The sequence below is a fragment of the Capricornis sumatraensis genome, chromosome 7, assembly GCF_032405125.1.
Source record: "Capricornis sumatraensis isolate serow.1 chromosome 7, serow.2, whole genome shotgun sequence".
NCBI classification, from domain to species: Eukaryota; Metazoa; Chordata; class Mammalia; order Artiodactyla; family Bovidae; genus Capricornis; species Capricornis sumatraensis.
This window is the reverse complement of record NC_091075.1, coordinates 15,975,187-15,995,853: the sequence shown is the minus strand read 5'-3', so window position 1 is coordinate 15,995,853 and position 20,667 is coordinate 15,975,187. Positions and strand designations below refer to the sequence as shown.

General features: G+C 41.1%; 1 protein-coding gene and 1 non-coding gene across 2 annotated transcripts in view; one reads left to right on the top strand and one right to left on the bottom strand.

The window, feature by feature from the left end:
• Positions 1 to 5,253: 5,253 nt before the first annotated feature.
• Positions 5,254 to 20,667, top strand: part of ALPK1 (alpha kinase 1) — a 112,446-nt gene continuing 97,032 nt past the window's right edge. The window contains exons 1-2 of the mRNA XM_068975307.1: positions 5,254 to 5,405; positions 14,580 to 14,631. The gene's annotated coding sequence lies outside the window, so the exon portion shown is untranslated. The remainder of the gene's footprint in view (positions 5,406 to 14,579; positions 14,632 to 20,667) is intronic.
• TRNAW-CCA (transfer RNA tryptophan (anticodon CCA)) lies at positions 17,559 to 17,630 on the bottom strand. The gene has a single exon. It is a non-coding gene; the product is annotated as a tRNA-Trp (tRNA).

The window sequence follows — 20,667 nt, the reverse complement described above, 5'->3', positions numbered from 1 at the left end:
AATGCTCAAAATTCTCCAAGCCAGACTTCAGCAGTACATGAACCATGAACTTCCAGATGTTCAAGCTGGTTTTAGAAAAGGCAGAGGAACCAGAGATCAAGTTGCCAACATCTGCTGGATCATGGAAAAAGCAAGAGAATTCCAGAAAAACATCTATTTCTGCTTTATTGACTATGCCAAAGCCTTTGTGTGGATCACAATAAACTGGAAAATTCTTAAAAAGATGGGAATACCAGACCATCTGACCTGCCTCCTGAGAAATCTATATGCAGGTCAAGAAGCAACAGTTAGAACTGGACATGGAACAACAGACTGGCTCCAAGTAGGGATAGGAGTACATCAAGGCTGAATATTGTCACCCTGCTTATTTAACTTATATGCAGAGTACATCATGAGAAATGCTGGGCTGGATGAAGCATAAGCTGGAATCAAGATTGCTGGGAGAAATATCAATAACTTCAGATATGCAGATGACACCACCCTCATGGCAGAAAGTGAAGAAGAACTAAAGAGTCTCTTGATGAAAGTGAAAGAGGAGAGTGAAAAAGTTGGCTTAAAACTCAACATTCAGAAAACTAAGATCATGGCATCTGGTCCTGTCACTTCATGGCAAATAGATGGGGAAACAATGGAAACAGTGACTGACTTTATTTTGAGGGGCTCCAAAACCATTGCAGATGGTGACCACAGCCATGAAATGAAAAGATGCTTGCTCCATAAAACTTATGACCAACCTAGACAGCATATTAAAAAACAGAGACATTACTTTGCCAACAAAGGTCCGTCTAGTCAAAGCTATGGTTTTTTCAGTGGTCATGTATGGATGTGAGAGTTTGACTATAAAGAAAGCTGAGCACCAAAGCATTGACACTTTTGAACTGTGTTGGAGAAGACTCTTGAGAGTCCCTTGTACTGCAAGGAGATCCAACCAGTCCATTCTGAAGGAGATCAGCCTGGGATTTCTTTGGAGGGAATGATGCTGAAGCTGAAACTCCAGTCCTATGGCCACCTGATGTGAAGAACTGATTCATTGGAAAAGACCCTGATGCTGCGAACGATTGAGGACAGGAGGAGAAGAAGATGACAGGATGAGATGACTGGATGGCATCACTGACTCAATGGACATGAGTCTGGGTAAACTCCAGGAGCTGGTGATGGACAGGGAGGCCTGGCGTGCTGCGGTTTATGGGGTCGCAAAGAGTCGGACACAACTGAGCGACTGAACTGAGCAATCACACACAATAGAAAAAAAATTAGAAAGTGGTGCTTTTTTGTGTTGCTTCGTAACCAGGTTCTGTGATACTCCCCTCTGCTCAATGCACTCTAAGCATCTTGGATACAGACTCATCTAACTTTAACCAGTCCAGCTCAGATGTTCAGATTCGGACTAACTCAGTTCAGAAGTGCCCCTTCTCAGGCTGATCCTCTCTGCCAGCCTGTGAAAACGTTCGGGATCAACTGAGATAACTCAGCTCTTTTCCCATTGTCCCCTAAATGGGGGACAAGAGTAGGCCCAAAGTACTGAGAATGAAGAAAAGCTACTCTGGACTTCACTTTCTCGCTGTTTGTGGGGTTAAGCGACTGCAGTTAAAACAATTTAGATCTAAGTGGAAAGATCAGCTGGATGCACCACTAAAGCAAACAACCAAAGTGCAGAACAAAAATGCTACAATTGTGGTGGTGAGGGGGAGATGTCTGTAAACGCGTGATCTACAAAGCGATCCAAGAAACGGAGCTGTATTATCGGTTAATCTGAGAGAAAGAATTTGAGAGACAGAGAAAGTGGACATGGAACAGATTTTTCATTGGGTACTTTTCCAAACTGTTTGAATCTCGGTCTCATTTGCATGCAATATGGCTACATGCACGCACGCACACACACACACAGACACACAGACACACAGTCACACAGAGTTTTGTTTTTGTTTTTGTTTTTTAAGAAAAACCAAGGCTTCCCAGGTGGCTCCAGGGGTAAAGAATCCTCCTACCAATGCAGGAGATGCAAGAGACACAGGTGCATCGCCTGGGTTGGGAGATTTCCCCTGAGGTAGGAAATGGCAACCTGCTCCAGCGTTCTTGGGCCTCCCCGATGGCTCAGCAGGTAAAGTGAAGGTGAAGTCGCACAGTCGTGTCCGACTCTTCACGACCCCATAGACTGTAGCCTACCAGGCTTCTCCATCCATGGGATTCTCCAGGCAAGAGTACTGGAGTGGGGTGCCATTGCCTTCTCCAGGGGATCTTCCCAACCCAGGGATCAAACCTGGGTCTCCCGCATTTCAGGCAGATGCTTTACCGTCTGAGCCACCAGGGAAGCTTTTATTAGTTAATAATAATATTCAATATTTATTCACTAATTGTGAAAAATGTACCACCCCAATATAAGATATAACAACAGTGGAAACTAGGAGTGGGGTATACAGTAATTCTCTATTAGCTTCACAATAATTTTGCACTTCTGAATTTTTAAAAATAAAATCTTTATTAAAAAAATAACAATGAAGTGATTTGGGAGGGCATACTCTTCAATTTTCAAGTACCAAGATAATGGTATTTTTTTAATGTTGAATTCAACTAATTTATGTTTTGAGACTCATACATGGAGAATTATATTCTACATTAAAGTTTTGAATTAAAATAGAGATGCACACATCTATAAATTATTCAGTTATATTCTCTCCTCTAATGGAGAAAAAAAATAGCACTAGCAACACAAACCTTTTTTGCGAGAATAATTGTTATTGGAGTTCGAAGGAGATTATCATAGGTGCATTAGTTATATATTGTAGCATGACAAATTACCCCAAATTTAGTGGTTTGAAACAATATATAATTCCTATACCACAGTTTCTATGGATCTAGAATCTGAGTGTATCTTAGCTGGGTCCTCTGCTTAGGGTCTCGTAAGGTTATAATCAAGATGCTGGTCATGAGACAAGACGCGGGCAGGGCGCAACCATTAAAGGAATGACATAATCCAAGAACACGTCAGGAACTAAAGAGAACCAAATAGCTCCAAGATGGCGGAAGAGTCAACTTCCACTGTTACACGTCAGCAAGCGAGATGACACCCCCACAGGCGCCATGCTCATTCCAAGGCCAGCCATAAAGGTCAAACAGTGGGCAGGGGGCCAATTCTTAGAAATCCCCACCCCTTCTCCCAAATAGCTGGAATGCTCCTCCCACTTATTAGCCTAAGAAATACCCTCCCCTATAAGAACAGATAACCCCCACACCTTGCCATCTCTTGCCCTATGAGATGGCCTGTTTTTGTGAAGCCAAGAACTCACACTTGGCAGCTCTTCCAGGGACTCAGATGTGACCTGGGATGTGACCATCCTCTTATACCCTACTCTCTTTCCCGCAACAAGTAGGCTGTGTTCCTTTTAGAAGCTTGTGGGGTTTTTTTGTTTTTTTTTCTTTCTTTCTTCTTGGTTCATGTGGTTGTTGGTGGGATTCACTTGAGGTTGTAGGACTGAGGTCCCTTGTTTTCTTGCTAGCTGGCATCTGGGGTGCTTTCATCTCCCAGGTGTCACTCGAGGTTCCTGGCCATGGGGTTGTTGGCCTCTCACAGGCCCTGTCACAACATGGCTACTCACTTCAAAACCAGCAGGAGGATCTTGGACTCCAGTCTGCTAGGACAGAGACTTGCATCCAGCAGGTAAAGTATCCACTTGCAAAGCAGGAGACACAGAAGACCTAAGCTTGATCCCTGGGTTGGGAAGACCCCTTGGAGGAGGAAAATGGCAACCCACTCCAGTATTCTTGTCTGAAAAATACCATGGACAGAGAAGCCTGTCCACAGGGGTCACAAACAGTGGAACGTGACTAAGCACACACATGAAATTCTCACTTAATTTTTTGATGCTTCAATATTTTTCACATGTGGAGAACTGCAATAAAATTCAGGCTCTCAAGAGAATGATGAGATGGTGAGAAGGAAATTGGCAGGGCACTTGAAGGATGGAGAGAGAGGAGTTGGCCTGCCTTTTTTTTTTTTGCTTTTGTATACCAAAGAACCTTTATAACTTTTCTTTTAAATTCTTAAATGCTTATAAAATGTACATCTAGTTATAATATTTTATAGACATTTAAATGCATCTTCATTTATAAATATTTTATATTTACTTCATAGAACAGATTGTTTAATGGGTGTTAAATTTGTGTTAATTTTTAGGTAACAATAGAACACTAATATGGTTTTTTTGGTTAGAGGAGCCCAGTGGCTTATGAGATCCCCAGTAGATCTGATCCTGGAATCCCCAATCACTTATTATGAGAGCCAGAGGCTATGGAAGCAGGAGGAGAAGGGCCAGTTTGGGAGAGTGAATTGTTCCACCAGGGCTTCCCTGGCGGCTCAGACTGTAAAGAGTCTGCCTGCAGTGCCGGAGACCCAGGTTCAGTGCCTGGTCGGGAAGATCCCCTGGAGAAGGGAATGGCAACCCACTTCAGTACTCTTGCCTGGAGAATCCCATGGACAGAGGATCCTGGTCATGGGGCTGCAAAGAGTCGGACATGACTGAGTGACTAACACTTAAAACTTTTTTTCTTTTTATTAGTCATTTACTTTCTCAGTTTTGGGGAAACATATCAAAAGGGCTCTACCAAGATTTATCAAATTACTACTAGTGAAATCTTTTATTCCTTCACTTTCGGATACTTCTTTAACCCAGCAGGCTCAGAAAGGACTGAGAAAATTAAAAGTATTGACATCAATAGTTTTTTCAATAAAATGTTAAACATTTACCAACCTTTTCATGTACTTTTGGTATTTTTTGTCAGAATTTGGAGCGCAGATTTATACTGAAGGATGATGTCCACTATGTGATGCAATAAGACAGTCCTCACTGTTAAATCAAGCTGCCCAATGAGATTTTCTATGAGATAAATTCCAACCTCATTTTTCAACCCCCTCCAAAAACTTGGTAATATAGGTGTCCCTGTGACAAGCTCAGCTGTACACACTAATTCTAAAATAGATAGAGTACTGAACGGAGCCTTCACAAGAATTTCTTTTGATAATAGATAAAAAACAACGTCATGCTCATTTCTTCTAACTGACATTCTCTCAGTGGACTGGCTCTCCATTCTGACTCAATCCAAATAAGGAGTTTTCTTGCACTTTTTTAAGAAGGGACTTCTCTGTAGCAATACAACTCCCAGAATACCTTTCACTAAAGCAATTCCTAAAGGGGAGTGTCTTATGGCGCAGAACTGCTGAAAAGTCCCCGAGCTGAATTACACAGACTCTGAGACAATAACAGGCCATGTTTTCTTTTAAATTCCTACTTCCTGAAATGGAGGCTGTTTATGAGAAACAGTATATTTCAGGGAACTTGTGCTATAATTAACTTTTTAAGAGTTAGATTTGCTTGTTTAAAGTGTATTTCCTCTTCCTCGAGATAATGGTGAGTATCAGCCTTCTAATGACAAAAGCGCAGTATACGTGGGTATAAAGGAATAATTTTTAAGGAAGTATTTTCTTAAATTGTGATCCTGTTTTCATCCGGTGGTCTTCTCTGCATTTAAATAACTTTGGAGTTTCCAGAACATTTGCATTTCTGAAAACTCCCTAGAAAGGGAGGGGGAGTGGGGGCCGGGGAAGGGCCACCTGTAGCGGTGTTAGGTTATTAGGAAGAGAAGAAAAGAAACGGGTGTTTTTTTTTTTTTTTTTTTTTTTTTTAAGGTTTAAATGATGAAGTCCTCAAGTCCAGAGGCATGCTAGAGCTGCTAGTGAAAATCTGGCTTCATTTATCACTGAATTGAGGTGTTTGATTAAGTAGTTGGGATTACTTATTTGAAAAATTAACCCTGGGACGTTTGGCTGGAGTATGTAGGTAGTGATAGCAGCAGCAATCACTTTTGGCTGGAGAATTACTCTTCTCATTTGGGATGAACTGAGGGGAATTCTGCATATAAAGAAGTATTATGTAGAGGGAAAGTATCTAGAAAAATTAAAATTCTTCGTATTTCTATTCCAAAGAGTCTTTTCATTCCAAAGCGTTTTCATTAAAATGCCAATTTTAGCATTTAAAATTAAGGCTCCAAATGACTTTGGAAAGCCACAGATTAAAAACCTTTAGAACTGTTTGGAATTTGCAGGTGGGTGAGTGTGCAAAGAGGCAGGGTGGGAAAGGAGGGGGCTTTATGTCACAACATAATGGCATCTCTGTAGCGTTCGCATCTATCTGCCTCTGCCTCTTTAAACTCGGTGCAGCTAGCACTCTTATGAGAAACAGGATCCGCTTTTGGTCGGCTGATACTTTATTGTTATAAACATCTTTAATTCCTCACTTGTAATCACTTTTGCTGTACAAGTCTTTACTGATGTTTCAGCATGGTCTCCACATTCTTTTCTTTCTCCTCTTTCTTCCCTGCGAACTAAAACGAGCAATAGTAGTCGTACCACAGAAGCTGTGTTCCCCTAGGTCTGATTGGTGTGTCAACAGATTATGTGACTGTATGGTATGCATTATTTGGGGTAGGGGGTGGGTGTAGGTTAATTTACCACTTGGAAGACACACAGACCTAAACAATTGTCAAACCAAGTCTTTCTATCCGCTTTATATCCAAAAAAAATTTGTCTCCCTTCGCATCTCTTCTGTCCAAATTCTATCAACCTGTAGCCTCAAGGAAACAAAATACTTTAAATTATTCTAGCAATAATTTACTTTCTACTTCAAATATCTTTTTGAGCCTGAGATGAATTCTTCAATTCTTCCCCCAGCAAGACACCAGAATTTTATACTCATCTGCTTGCATAAGTAGGGAGACAATAAATATATATAAATATTTTCTGAAGTTGAAAAAGAGATATGCAAATTATGATGGATATTATAAAACCCCACCCAAAATAATACTGTGTAATGAGCGCACCTGACTTGTTAAACTGTAACAATCTCCCTTCAAGGGCTGTGTGATTTAAGCTTGGGTTTAGAAGCTGGAATTTTTATTAAGAGTAAATGTGTGCATTTCAAGATATTTCTGAAATTCCATGGCTTCTCCCATTCCAAAAGAATGTCACTGACCCTTTTCCCAGAACACAGCACATACACTGCTTTTCCTGTCCTTTAATCTATTTCAGAAAATGAGGACTTTTCCAAATAAAATGTTCCTTGGAAATGCTTTTGTTTCCTGAGTTTTAAGTGTCTAGGTTGAAGAACTTTGAACAGGACTATACATTCAAACTTTTGGTGTAAATTAATTCCGTATTTATTTTTACTGTATTTGCTGCCTGTCTCTGTACTCTGTTCTTTGTTATTGACGTGCATACGTGCTCAGTTGCTAAGTCGTGTCTGACTCCTTGGTGACCCCATGGACTGTAGCCCACCAGGTTCCTCTGTCAATGGAATTTTCCAGGTAAGAATACTGGAAAGGGTTGCCATTTCCTCCTCTAAGGGATCTTCTCAACCCAGGGATGAATGTCTCTTCTCCTGCATCTCCTGCATTGGCAGGCAGATTCTTTACCACTGAGCCACCTGGAGAGTCCTTCTTATTGACAGTGACATCTATTTTTGCAACGTTGCTTTGCAAATCACAACAAAGATATTGTGATGTCCTTTGTTTCTAGAGTTCTATGGGACAGATTTAAAAGTAAGAATATTATCTGATGCTGTCATTCCTCTTTGGCTGAAGAACAGAAAGAGATGATCGCAGCTAAAATATCAGTTACATATTCATTTAACTTGCCCAAAATATGGTATACAAACTACCAATTTTAGGTGACACATATCCCAACTTTGAAAATTTGAGTTGTGCTTAGTTCAAGGTACATTGAAAATGCAACTAGCTTTTAAAATCTATAATTTCATGGATTTTATTGCTCAGGAAGATGCTAAGTAAAAATAAATTTACCATTGATTTTAAGGAAATGATTAAATAAAAACTATTACAGGTAATATGCAGATATAGTAAAGATTGTGAAGGTGGTATGTAAATGGCTAAAGTTTTGGAAATACTGCCCTAACATATTTGAGAAGTCGATATTTTCTGAACCAGTGAAGTATCTTTGAACTTCACTGGTCCTTGGTGACAGATTTCAATGTTAACATGATCTGTTGAATTGCCTAATTATAGATGTACAAAATATAGATAGATAAAGAAATGCTTTATCAAACTTTTATCAGATCTACAGCCCTTACCACTTGCCATAAAATTGAAGAGATGCAGAATCTAGCTAATAGTTTTTGAAATAAGAATCATAAAAAGGATGAATTACCCAGAGTAAGTATTATGGCTCCATTCTGCCTGTTTCACTGAGACACCATGAACTCTGAAATTGGGGTGGGGTTGGGGCTGGAGGGTAGCAGTTAGGGAGGACGTGATAAGCGTCTTGTAGGTCCAGGGCCATTAACATATCATGGTATGTGCCAGTGACCATTAAAATAGTCATACTGGCAATTTTAAGGGATTCATTCTTAGGAGGAAATAATTCTAAGTCCCATGGAAAACATGCAGCTGCTATGCTAGCAGTCCAGGCTGACACTGATCCTGTTACTTGCTGCTCAGTTTTGAGAGATGTGAAATAGTATTGTGGAATCACAGAGTTGGAAAGGACTTTAGAGTCTGCTGCTGCTGCTAAGTCGCTTCAGTCGTGTGCAGCTCTGTGCGACCCCATAGACGGCAGCCCACCAGGCTCCCCCGCCCCTGGGATTCTCCAGGCAAGAATACTGGAGTGGGTTGCCATTTCCTTCTCAACCCTCCTAATTCCAAATTTTTTCTTTTCCTAACATTCTTTTTTATATTTTATGTTTAAATAAATTTTTTAAAAGAATACATAAAATTGTTTTATACTAGAGTATAATTTACAATGTTGCCTTAGTCTCAGGTCCACAGCAAACTGATTCCATTATACGTATATATGTATATTCTTTTTCAGATTCTTTTCCCACCTAGGTCATTACAGAGTGTTCAGTAGAGTTCCTTGTGCTATACAGGGGTCTCTGTTGATTATCTGCTTTATATATACTAGTGTATATATGTTAATCCCAATCTCCTAATTTATCCCCCAGCACTCCACCTTTCCCCTTTGGTAACTTTAAGTTTGTTTTGGAAGTCTGTGAGTCTGTTTCTGTTTTGTAAATAAGTACTTTTGTATCATTTTTTTTAGATATCACATATAAGTAATGTCATACGATTTTTATCTTTCTCTGTCTAACTTACTTCATCTAGCATGACAATCTCTAAAACTCCCCCAATTTTCAAGGTGAGGAAATTGAGGTCTAGCAGGGAAAGGTGACTTGCCTAAATTCACACAACTCATTTGTGACCCAGCCAGAATTAGAACCAGATCTCCTAATATGTGATGAATGGAAAGCGACTGGGAGCAGGGGACTTACTGTGTGGCTGGGATTCAACATGAGGTGAACAGATCCCAGAGTTCAGGAATTCACAAGCAGGTAGTATCTAAAGGTCTGATAAACCAAGCAAACGTGTCTCCCACTCGCTATAAATGACATTCAGTCTGGTCACCACTGCTGAATTAAGATGCTGCTGCTGCTGCTAAGTCGCTTCAGGCGCATCCGACCCTTTGCAACTCCATGAACTGTAGCCCGCCAGGCTCCTCAGTCCATGGGATTCTCCAGGCAAGAATACTGCAGTGGGATGCCATGCCCGCCTCCAGGGGATCTTCCCAGCCCAGGATTTGAATGTATATACAGTATATACAGTGTCTCCTGAATCTCCTGCATTTCAGGTGGATTCTTCACCGCTGGGCCACCAGGGAAGCCCCTCTAAGTAATACTATAAATGTTTATTATTCAGGCTTCCCGGATGGCTCAGGGATAAAGAATCCATCTACAGTGCAGGAGATGCAGGAGACACAGTTTCAGTCCCTGGGTCAGGAAGAGCCCCTGGAGAAGCAAATGACAACCCACTCCAGTATTCTTGCCTGGAAGATCCCATGGACAGAGAAGCCTGGTGGGCTTACAGTCCACGGGAGTCGCAAAAGAGTTGGACATGACTGAGTATGCACACATTCATTATTTATTAATGCACATTTATTAAGTATATTCTGTGCAGTAGTCCCCCCCCCCACCTTATCTGTGGTTTTGCTTTTCATGGTTTTAGTTACTCTTGATCCAGAAACATTAAATGAAAAAAACTCAGAAATTCCTAAATTATTTTTTTTTTAATTCTTTTTAATCTAAAAAGAAAACTTTTTGTCTGTGCTGGGTCTTCCTTGCTGAGCGGGCTTTTCTCTAGTTGCTGGGGGTGCGGGAGCTACTCTTTTCACAGCAGTGTCTTGCACCGGCTCTAGGAGTGTGGGTTTCAGTAGCTGCAGCTCGTGAGCTCAGTATTTGGAGCTCCTGGGCTCTGGAACACACGCTCAACAGTTGTGGTGCCTGGGCTTAGCTGCTCCTCAGCACGTGGAATTTTCTCAGAGGGAAGGGATCAAACGTGTGCCTCCTGCAACGGATGCTTTACCACCGAGCCACCAGGCGCTTGCTAAGTTGCTTCGGTCACCTCTTTGCAACTCTATGGACTGTACCCCCCAGGCTCCTCTGTCCATATTCTTCAGGCAAGAACACTAGAACGAGTTGCCGTGATCTCCTCCAGGGAATCTTCCCAACCCAGGGATGGAACACACGTCTCTTATGTCTCCTGCACTGGCAAGCCAGTTCTTTACCTTTGGCACCACCAGGATGCCCCTAAAATATTAAATTACCTTCCCTTTTGAGTAGCGTGATGAAATCCTGCGCTGTCTGGCCCGGGCCTGTCTGGCCCGGGTGTGAATCTCCTGATTTGAGTGTGGAGCGTCGCCCCCCTGTCAGTCACCTAGCGGCCGTCTTGGTTATCCAATACACTGTCCCAGCAGTAAGTCAGCCTTATTTTACTTCATAATGGCCCTAACGAGCCAGAGTAGTGACACTGGCAATTCGGGTATGCCAAAGAGAAGCCATAAAGTGCTTCCTCTAAGTGGAAAGATGAAAGTTCTTGACTTAATAAGGAAAGGAAAAAAATCGTATGCTGAATTTGCTAAGATCTGCTGTAAGGACAAGCCTTCTTTTCATGAAGTTGTGAAGAATGAAAATAAAATTTGTGCTAGTTTGGCTACCACACCTCAAATTGCAAATGTTTTGGCCATAGTTTGTGATTAATGTGTAGTTAAAATAGAAAGGCATTGTGAGTGAGTGAAGTCACTCAGTCGTGTCCGACTCTTTGCGACCCCGTGGCCTGTAGCCCTCCAGGCTCCTCCACCCGTGGGATTCTCCAGGCAAGAATACTGGAGTGGGTTGCCATTTCCTTCTCCAGGGGATCTTCCCGACCCAGGGATCAAACCCAGGTCTCCCGCATTGCAGGCAGATGCTTTACCCCCTGAACCACCAGGGAAGCCCAGAAAGGCATTAAATTTATGCAAAAAGTTATTTTGAGAGAGAAAGAGAGAGAGAGAGACCACGTTCATGTACCTTCAGTTACAGTATATTGTTACAATTGTTCTCTTTTATTATTAGTTATTGCTATTCTTCTGTTGTGCCCAATTTGTAAATTAAACTTTGTCAGAGATATGTATGTAAGGTATATATAGGGTTTGATACTGTCAACTAAAATTCAATTAACAATAAAGTTAAGAAGAAAACATTGTTAGCACTGAAAAAAGGAAAAACTTGATCTTTGCATTCCCACCTTTGAGGTCTGGCTTCCCAGGTGGCTCTAGTGATAAAGAGCCTGCCTGGCAATGCAGGAGACAAAAGAGATGCAGATTCGATCCCTGGGGTGGGGAGATCCCCTGGAGGAGGGCATGACAACCCATTCTTGCCTGGAGAGTCCTGAGAATCCCATGGACAGGAGAGCCTTTATATAATGCAGACGAACATTGCACACTAAACGGGGAGGGAGAAGGCCCAAATGGAGAGAGAATATTCTGCTTAAGTTTTCTTGTCTTCCTTTAAAATATAAATTTTATCCCATTAGTTCTATCCATGGTTTCAGGCATCCACTGGGGTGTCTTAGAAACAATTTCCTGTGTATACGAGGAGACTACTGTATGTCAGTCTTATTGCTACAAAGCTTATATACATTTATTTTATCTAATACTCACTACAGTTTGTGAGATGGGTACTATTATTCATCATATTTACTTAATAAATGGTAATAATTATTATTTCCACCTCCTTGCTATGCTGTTAACATCTCTCCATTACTCTGCCTCATGCAATACACTTCCTCTACCTCGAATTCCAACCATTTACTAGAACTCTGCCAATTGTCTCTTAATATCCCTTCTGAGTAAGATGACATGCATGCCAAACCAGACTTTCCCCAGTACCTGCAACTATGTCTGTCCTTCACTTGCCTTCCTGACTTGAACAAATAACCCCAAAGGAGGTTCTGGCCTTACCCCAGGCTCCTGCATCCTGCTATTAAGAGTACCGTGCCTGCCACATACGCAGTAGGAGAGATCTTCTCTTAGGAACACTTTGATAAACGTTAAGTTAGTACTGAGGGTTGGGATTAGTTTTCTGTGTTAGGTGGGATGTGGGGGCGGGCGAAGTGGTGAGGAAGTCTAGTTCTGAAGTAAGGCTGACAGAGAAACAAGAGATAACACACGCAGAAACTGCCCCAAAGTTAACCATAGGATACGAGTGAAAGAGAGGAAGGCAACGGCGACCCACTCCAGTACCCTTGCCTGGAAAATCCCATGGGCGGAGCAGCCCATGGGGTCACTAAGAGTTGGACACAATTGAGCGACTTCACTTTCACTTTTAACTTTCATGCATTGGAGAAGGAAATGGCTAGCCACTTCAGTGCCTGGAGAATCCCAGGGATGGGGGAGCCTGGTAGGCTGCCTGCCATCTGTGGGGTCGCACAGAGTTGGACACAACTAAAGCAATTTAGCAGCAGCAGCAGCAGCGTGAGTGAAAGAACCACCAAAATATGTACTGAGTCACAGTGTTTTGTTAAATCACTTCTGAGTGTATCTAGGCATCACAGTTGAGAGACAAATATCAGACTGCTTGATTATGGTCAAAGAATACTTAAATTTTGAGAGCCTACACTTTTTAAAACTTCATCATAAATATTATAACTATGCATAGAAATAATGCTATCAAACTATAATGTTTATTTCTTAGTGCAACCATGGGTAATTCTTCTTTTCTTTTTTACCATATTTTTTCTCCAAATTTTCTACAATAACACTGTTTTGCTCTCACAATAATAACATGTTTCAAAATTCTAGAGTCTTAAAAAATATACCAGAAATAACAGTGGTACAACCTTAAAATCATTTATGATTTAAATACTTGATCATGGCTTCTGGGAAGCATCTGGTAGGCTGGTAATAACTCATTTGCAAGCTAGTAGCCACCATATGTGAAAAGGGAAGTTAGTGTGAAAGAAAAGCTTATTATGCAACAGATTTCAGAAGTTCCACAGCATCTTAATACCATAATTCCCGCAAGTCACAGTTGTCAGAGAAAAAACTTCTTAGACTGAAGCTGCACACATACAAAGTAAAAGACTCAGTGGACATGAGGGAACCAAGGAGTTCCCCTGGCCAAATTTTCTCCAAAGATGTATCCCTTCCAATCACTCCATCTGCTTCCACTCAGCCTCTTCTGAACACAGTTCTTCTAAGAGCTGGCCTTTCATTTCACTCACCTGGAAAGGTGGAGTCATTAGCTGAGGCAGATCAGGATTTCAATGTGGACATTTTTGAAAATGTGATGCTATTGAATATCCAAGTGCACATAATCAAACAGTTGAAAATATGCTTCTGTAAAGTTCAAGAGAGAAGTTTGAATGGGAGAGAGGAAATAGATGATTTTCAACCAATACATGTTATTTAAAGTATTAGTCACTCAGTCGTGTCCAACTCTTTGTGACCTCATGGACTGTAGCCCACCAGGCTCCTCTGTCCATGGAATTCTCCAGGCAAGGATACTGGAGTGGGTAGGCATTCCCTTCTCCAGGGGATCTTCCCCACCCGGGGATCGAACCCATGTCTCCTGCATTGCAGGCAGATTCTTTTCCATCTGAGCCACCAGGGTAGCACATGTGATTTAAAACCATAAACTAAATGAAATCACCAAGGAGTGGATTTAGATGGAGAAAGCAGGAGGGCCAGAGGCTGAGCCTTTGCACATTCCAGCAGGATGGGATTTAGGAGAGGAAGAGAACCAGTCCAAAGGCCATGAAGGAGTGACCCATAATGTTGGAGAACAGACAAAAGACCGCGGTGTCCTGGAGGGTGGAGAGGAGGCAGGGTCTGCGTCACAAGCTGTTGGTGTGTTGACTAAGATGAGGAATGAGAACGGACTGCTGGATTCAGGTATGTAGAGTCTATCAATGATGTTGATCAAGGCATTTTCAGTAGCGTGATGGAACAAAAGTCTGGTTGAAGTAATAACTGTCTTCCTGTGTAATCGAAAGTGAGGAGGAGTGATGACCAGTTGTAACTCCTCCACTCTTTTGGGGGACAAAGGAACATGAGTGTCCTCTGTTCTCTTATCCGGATGTTTCAGATAGCAAGCATGCAACAATGCCTGTGACACAATGCAGGAAATAAAAACTTAGAGACTATTTCTTACTGTGTTTATTCAAAGGCCTCTGCGTTTAATTTTTTTTTTTTTTTTAACTAGGAGGTTCTTCTAAATCAGAAATGGATTGAAATCTAATAAACACAGATTTGGGGTAAGTTTTCATCTGAAACTTTTGAATTCCTTTTTTCCTAATGCTATAACTCTGTATAGTTACTGTAGAAAATATGAAAAGAGGAAATAATCAAAAAGTATGACTTTAGAAGCAAAAGCTCAATATTTTGGTGTATTTCCTTCTGATTAACTTTTTATGTTTCCCTTATTTTTTAATTGGTGGAAAATTGCTTTACAATTTTGTACAGCAGTGCGAATCAGTCAAAATTATATGTATACCCCTTCTCTCCTTAGCCTCCCGCACTTCTGCCCACCCCACCCCTCTGGGTCATCACAGAGAGCCAGGTTGGGCTCCTGGCCTCCTGACTATTTTTAAATTGTTTGCATGAATTGTGGTAAAATGCACATCAAGTTTACTTTTATAACTATTTTTAATGTACACATTTAAGTGGTATTTTGTGCTACCATCATTCCCATCCATCCACTGAATTCTTTTCACCTTGTACAGTCAAACAATCACTTTTCATTCTCCCCTCCACCCAGCCCTGGAAACCATCATTCTACTTCCTGTCTCTATGAATCTGACAACTCTAGGTACCTTGTGTGAGTAGAATCATGCAGTATTTGTTCTCTCGTGACTTACTTCACTTAGTATGATGTTCTCAGGTTTATCCTTATTGTAGCAGATGTCTAAATTTCCCTTTTAAGGCTGAAGAGTATTCCATCTATGTGTATACCACATTTCTCGTATCCATTTATCTGTCAATGGACATATAGGTTGCTTCCATCTTTTCTGGCTATTGTGAATAGTGCTGTTATTAACATGGTACACAGATATCTCTTCAAGTCGCTGCTTTCAGTTATTTTGGGTATGTACTTGGAAGTGGAGTTGCTGGATCAGACAATTTTTCTATGTTTTAATTTTTTGAAGAACCATCATGCTGTTTTCCATAGCAGCTGTACCATTTTGTATTCCCACCAACAGTGTGCTAGGGTTCCAACTTCTCCACATTGTGGCCAACACTTTTTCTGTTCCTGTGTTTTTTTTTTCATAGTAGCCATTCTAATGGGTGTGAGGCAGCATCTCATTTCAATTTTAATGTTCATTCCTTAATGGTTAGTAATGATGAGCTTATTCATTTCTTTAATGGTTAGTAACAGGGAGCTTATCTTTTCCTATGCTTATTGAGCTTATCTTTTCCTATGCCTGTTGGCCATTTGTATATCTTCTTCGGAGAAATGTTGAAGTCCCTTAACTAATTTTTCAATTGGGTTGTTTGTGTTGTTGGGTAGTAAGAATTCCTTGTATAGTCTGGATATAAACTCCTTATCAGCTACTTGATTTGCAAATACCTGCCCCATTCCGTGGGTTTCCTTTTCACTCTGTTCACTGTGTCCTTAGATGCACAAACGTTTTTTAATTTTGATGTAGTCCAGTTTTTCTAAAAATGGCAGCCCCCCAGTTTTATTCTTCTTTTTAAAGATTGTTTTGATTATTTAGGGTCCCTTGAGATTTTATGTTAATTTTAGGGTGGATTTTTGCTATTTCTGGAAAAAAAAATCATTGATCCTCAGTGACTTTTTAAAATATAATTGCTATCATGCTGTATGAACTAATTTATATTCTATTTTTTCTTACTTAACATTATAATATAGGTATTCCATTAAAATATAAACATTAGTTCACTTTATTGAAATACTTCATAGACATACTTTACAATGACTAAATGAAAGAAAACAAACAAATGGAAGTATACCCAAAAGATTAGAAAATCTTTATGCTTCAGATTGTCTGACCTCTATATACTTTGGATCCTATAATCATAAAAATGAGAAAATTTTTATTTGAGCCATGTCAGAGTATTAAGATGTAATATTTACACTAAGTGAGTAGGAAGGCATGACAAGCAATTGTATTAGTTTAAAAGCCGGTTAAAATATGTATTTATATCACTTTTGACCAAATACAGCTCTGAAATTCATTTATTTACTCAGGAAACATTACTGAGTCTCTGTAGTTTTTGAAGCCCTGGAAACCTAGATTTAAATTAGGTATGGTCTGGAGAAATCCAGGGACTCCATGAGGTCACAGAGGGAAGTGACACGACTGAGTGACTTTCACTTTCACCCTCAGGGAAAGGGAATAAATACTAAAACTTCATGAAAATCTCGAATGTGTCATAAGCAGTGCAGGATCTTAGTCCCCCAACCAGGGACAGAAACTGCGCTCCCTGCGGTGGAAACACAGAGCCTGAACCACTGGACTGCCAGGAAAGTTCCTCACTTCCTCTTTTAAGCTTTGCATTAAACCTATGGGGAGGTGGTGTTAGCCTCATGTAGACAGGGAGGGGGAATGTTCATTTTAGAAAAGCAGATAAAATAGAATAATTGGGGCATTCGCTGGCAGTCCAGTGGTTAGGACTCTGCTTTCACTGATGAGGGCACAGGTTCAATCCCTGGCCAGGAAGGTAAGGTCCCCTGCAAGCCATGTGACACAGCCAATAGATAAATAAATAGAAGAATGTAACAATAAGGTCCTACGGGATAGCACAGGGAACTGTGTTTAATACCTTGTGATAAACCATAATGGAAAAGAATATGAAAAAAAGAATATATGTGCTTAACTCACTTTACTAAATAGCAGAAATTGGCACAATATTGTAAATCAACTATACTTCAATTTTTAAAAATTAAAAATAAGCTGACTTACCTATCGAAGGTGACAGGAAGAGTGAGTGGCAGGACTATAATACAAGCTCAGGGTTGTCTACCTTCAGCTCATGCCCTTTTCACTCTCCCAGGCTGCCTTTCAGTGAGCATGACCTGAAAGGAGGCTGGAGTATATACAACAGAGAGGTGAAGTCGCTCAGCCTTTTCCACTCTTTGCGACCCCATGGACGGAGAAGTCCATGGGATTCTCCAGGCAAGAATACTGGAGTGGATTGCCATTTCCTTCTCCAGGGGATCTTCCCAACCCAGGGATCGAACCTGGGTCTCCTGCATTGGAGGCAGACGCTTTAACCTCTGAGCCACCAGGGAAGCACAACTAATTTATATGAACAGAAAAAAAACTGTGACTGCAATTACTTACGCTAGGTAAGAGTCAAGAAAGGTTTTAGAGAGGTGGCACTATGAAACTCAAAAACTGAAGAAGAATTCCTTAAAGATGGGGAGAACAGCCTTTGTTCATTCATTCATCTATTCACAAACCTGCACTGAGCTTCCCCTGTGTGTTAGTCACGGAGCAAGCTCAGCTGCGTGCTGGAGATTCAAAGGAGAGCCAGGGAGACACTGGGCACTCTCAGGACTCACAGTCTCTTGGGAGACGATTAAGTAACCGATGTATAACAGCCTTGGACCAAGCTCTGCCACAGAGTCAAAAACAGCAGAGTGCTGTGGGATGCTACTCCAGGACGCTCAAGGGCAGAAACTACGTTACATTGCTTGCAGAGCCGAGCAAGGCAGGTTGGACTCTCCATGCCAAGACCAGAGGCCTTGACTTCAGCCCACAGGCAACAGAAAGCCAACATTTTTAAGTAGAGGTGACACTGTTCTGTTTTTAAGAAGCTATCTGGCTGTCCATGAAGGGTTGAGTGTGGAAACAGAGAGGGACAGATAGCAGGAAAACCGGTGTAGAGGGTGACAGTATGAACTGGAGAAGACCTGTACCAGCAGCAACAGGAGAGACAGAGTGGAGACCACTTTTATGAGAAGTTTGTCAGTCTTCGCCGACTGTAGGATGTGTAGTGAGAATAAGGTAGGGGTCGAGACAAGAGCAGGAACAAAGGCTTGAGTTCATGTGTATGTTCAGAACCACTACATTATTTGCTAGTGAAGGACTTCTGGAGCATTTCATAAACAGATAATACTCCTTTAATTATCAGTATTTCTTTCATATATTTAGTCACTCTAAAATACCCTAATAGTTTAATAGATCTTTTTTTTTCCTCTCAAGCCATTTAAACATGCCTTGCAATGCTAGTGAGTGAATGAAAGTCTCTCAGTCGTGTCCGATTCTTTGCGACCCCATGGACTATACAGTCCATGGAATCCTCCAGGCCAGAATACTGGAGTGTGTAGCCTTTCCCTTCTCCAGGGGATCTTCCCAACCCAGGGATCGAACCCAGGTCTCCTGCATGGCAGGGGGATTCTTTACCAGCTGAGCCACAAGGGAAGCCCTTGTTAGCAAACTCTTTCTCCATAGCCCAAGTGTAAACTTTATTGTAGTTACAGTGGAATATCATAGAGATGAAACTATGGATTACTTTTTCTATATTGAAATTCAAAACAATTAATGGATTTTTACTGAAAAAGTTTAAAAAAGATTGTTGGTTAGGTAAATGGTATGTGTCACTATTTTAATGTTTCAAAAAAGTTTTCCAAAAAAAAAAAAAAGTTTTCCAGTTTCTTACACCGTGACTAAGTCTTGTAATTTATTTATAACTTTTTTGTTTTATGGAGTGCCATATTTGTTTTCATTCATAAGTGAAAATATGCGTGCATGCTCAGTCACTAAGTCATGTCCAACTCTTTGCAATCCCACTGACTGTACCTCTGTCCATGGGATTTCCCGGGCATTCCTTCTCCAGGGGATCTTCCCGACCCAGGAACTGCACCTGTGTCTCCTGCATTGCAGGTGGATTCTTTACCCCTGAGACCCCAGGGAAGCCCAAGTAAAAATGAACATCTATTAATAGTTATCTGGCAATGGCAGCCCACTCCAGTGCTCTTGCCTGGAGAATCCCATGGACGGAGGAGCCTGGTGGGCTGCAGTCCATGGGGTCGCTAGGAGTCGGACATGACTGAGCGACTTCACTTTCAGTTTCCACTTTCATGTATTGGAGAAGGAAATAGCAACCCACTCCAGTGTTCCTGCAGTCCATGGGCTCGCTAGGAGTCGGACACGACTGAGCGACCTCACTTTCAGTTTCCACTTTCATGCGTTGCAGAAGGAAATGGCAACCCACTCCAGTGTTCTTGCCTGGAGAATCCCAGGGATGGGGGAGCCTGGTGGGCTGCCGTCTCTGAGGTCGCACAGAGTCGGACACGACTGAAGCGACTTAGCAGCAGCAGCAGCAGCCTAAGCTGTTATGTGCCACCAGAAGAGGGCAGCAGTGAGGCACTATAAAGAAGAATATTTACAGATTCTTCAATTACAGACAGTTAAGACCACGATTTGAATGAATGGATACGTTCCTTCTGGCTAACATCCTAATTAACTGGCTTATTTTCTGAGCTACAGACTATGACATAAACATTGCTACAGAAATTTCAGAAAGTCTGAAGATGATCTCATAATGCAACGTGGTGAGAAATTTATGGAAATTTCTATTAAAACTGATGAGGATTAACACTGAGAAATACTCTGAAAATTTTACATCAGTTTGAAAGGAAGAGATTGGAGGATGAGTTAAAAGCAAGCATGTTGTTTCTTGTCATTTCAACAGTGTATGCAGAGAATGTAACAGTTTATAGAGACAATAAAAGGCATCTTATCCTCTTTGAACATTACAGATATTCGTGAAATGAAAAGAAACATTTCCAGTTTGCCACATATGCAGTAAGCAGTGAGAAGCATTAATCAACTAACAGAGGCTGCCTGTATTTAGCCAGTATCTTCTTTTAAAAACATTTAACAACCACAACTTTTAAATTGAACTAGAGTTGATTTACAATGTTGTGTTCATTTCTGCTGTACAGCAAAGTGATTCAGTTATACATATATATCCAGATATATATCCATTCTTTTTTTTTAAAACATATATGCTTTTCTATTATGGTTTATCACAAGATATTGAATGTAGTTCTCTATGCCATACAGTAGGTCCTTGTCATCTGTCCATCTAAATGTAATAGTTTGCATCAGCTAACCCCAGAATCCCACTCCATCCCTCCAACACACCTCCTTCCCCTTGGCAATCACACGTCAGCAAGTATTTTTTGAATACCCTGATGTGCTAGGAACTGTTTTAGGTGTTCAATATTCCAGGCTATAGGATGGAAGAGAACAGACATATTCCCTGACCTGTTGAAGAGTATAATATAGTGGGGAGGATAGACTTTAAACAAAACCTCA